This window comes from Aptenodytes forsteri, unplaced genomic scaffold (assembly GCF_000699145.1).
Source record: "Aptenodytes forsteri isolate BGI_AS27 unplaced genomic scaffold, ASM69914v1 Scaffold231, whole genome shotgun sequence".
NCBI lineage: Eukaryota > Metazoa > Chordata > Aves > Sphenisciformes > Spheniscidae > Aptenodytes > Aptenodytes forsteri.
This window is the reverse complement of record NW_008796046.1, coordinates 704,017-706,140: the sequence shown is the minus strand read 5'-3', so window position 1 is coordinate 706,140 and position 2,124 is coordinate 704,017. Positions and strand designations below refer to the sequence as shown.

Sequence of the window (2,124 nt, the reverse complement as noted above, 5' to 3'; positions counted from 1 at the left end):
TCATGCTCAGCATATAAAGCTGGGGGAAGAAGGAGGAAGCGGGGGACGTTCAGAGCGATGGCGTTTTGTCTTCCAAAGTCACCGTTACACGGTGATGGAGCCCTGCTTTCCTGGGGATGGCTGAACACCCGCCTGCCCGTGGGAAGGAGTGCATTAATTCCTTTTTTGCTTTGCTTGCATGCATGGCTTTTGCTTTACCTATTAAACTGTCTTTATCTCAACCCATGAGTTTTCGCACTTTTACCCTTCCGATTCTCTCCCCCATCCCACCGGGGGGGAGTGGGCGAACGGTGGCATGGGGCTGAGCTGCCGACCGTGGTTAACCCACAACAGTTACGAAAACGTTAAGCAATTCTCTAAACATCCTATCAGCTTCAAAAAAAATTTCTGGGAAAGGATCTACGTTAAGCAGAAAGGATATACTCAACAAAACAAATGTGAATTATCAACGTCCAGAATTATACTATCTTTAAAAGAGATTTGTAAAGATTTTCTTTTACCCAAACTAGCTTAAGTACATATAAGAGTGACAGTTCAATGCATTTATGTTTAATTATAGATATTACAGACTAGATGTGGTCAATGAAGGCTCCAGCCAATACTTAGAGGCAGAGCCTCAAGCTAGCTTAAGCAAACCAATTTGCCTTTCAATTTGCCTTTCTATCCTTCAAAGACCAGACCCAAGGTCCCACCTCTTTTCACATCATTATCACATACCCGACTTCTCCCATTCAAGGCGCCACACGTTGTCCTCTTACTGAACACCCCCGCTAAACATCTAAGGTTTTTCATTACACTAATTATTAATGCATGTAACCTCCTTTACAAGCATTGCGAGACTAATAAGGTGGTGTAATCCAACAACGTAACATTAATTTCACAGTATTCAACAATCATTAAAAATAACATCCAGTCACCTGCAGAAGAAAGAAACTTTTGTTTCAGTCAATAGGAATCGCTCATCTTCTCACCACACAATTGCTCTCATTAAAAATGTGAAATTTCTTTCTGGCTATAAAGTACATAAAAATTCATATAAGTTCACACTAAGCCCAGTATTTGTTGCGTGCAGACCAATAAAGCAATGGGCTTCATAAGGTAAGCTTCATGGTGGGTGGTTTGGGGAGTAGCAGAGGGCAGGATTGGGTTTTTTGAAGACCTCTGAGTGTATGACAGAAAAATGAAAGGTAGAAAAATCTGTATATATTGGACAGCTGACAGAGACCTAAAATCATTTCAAAAGGACTGGGTTTTTGCTACATCAATAGGTATTTTGATCCCTGAAGTCTCCCGCTGGCATCAAAAAATTAAAATATCAAACCACCCCCATTGTTATCATTTTAAAAGCAAAATTAAAATATCAAACCACCCCCATTGTTAACACGATCATTTTAAAAGCATAAAATAATCTTGCTTTTGCATCTCTGAAGAATAAAAAGTTGTCAGGAGACTGGATGCCATTTAGGGGTTTTGGGTTGGGTAGACACTGGCTGTATGTAGAAAGCTGTTTCAGAGAGCTGACAGAGATGGTTTCTTGTTGCATTGCCTCCATGCAGAGCGATTTTATTCTATTTGCCTTTCAGTCTTCTGATACAGATCCGTACAAATGTCTGCAGCGGTGGCCACATCATCTTTCCTGAAGATACCTGATGAACGTACGCTGCAGCTCTCTGCCTTCTCTTCCGAGGCCAACATACGAAACCACACATCACTTACGGGATAAGCTTACAAGGTCTTTGGGGAAAGATAATGGCAAGGGGTGGGCTGCTGCCCTCAAAACAGCCTCCTCATCTGTGTCCAAGAGCTGCTGAGCGAGGGATAGGGACTAATTTTCTTAAGAGGTCAGACGTGGTCTACAGGAGACTCATTTATTATCCCTCCAGGGTCACCTTGTGATTTAGCAATATTTTTTGACAAATTATGATGAGGTTTTCCGAAATTGTTTCAGTTCAGTATTAAAACAGGTCATAAAAATGAAGTTTCTATATGGTACCAAATCGAGGAAGTAAAGGTTTACAGAAACATCTGGAAAATAAAGATCATAGAATCATTTAGGTTGGAAAAGGCCCTTAACGTCCAACCGTTAACCTAACACTGCCAAGTCCACCACTAAACCATGTCCCT

The 2,124-nt window shown here is 41.2% G+C and overlaps 1 protein-coding gene across 1 annotated transcript in view; it reads right to left on the bottom strand.

Annotated features, from left to right (window-relative positions):
* Window positions 1–2,124, bottom strand: part of FCHSD2 (FCH and double SH3 domains 2) — a 177,232-nt gene that overhangs the window by 81,586 nt on the left and 93,522 nt on the right. The gene's annotated exons all lie outside the window — the stretch shown is intronic.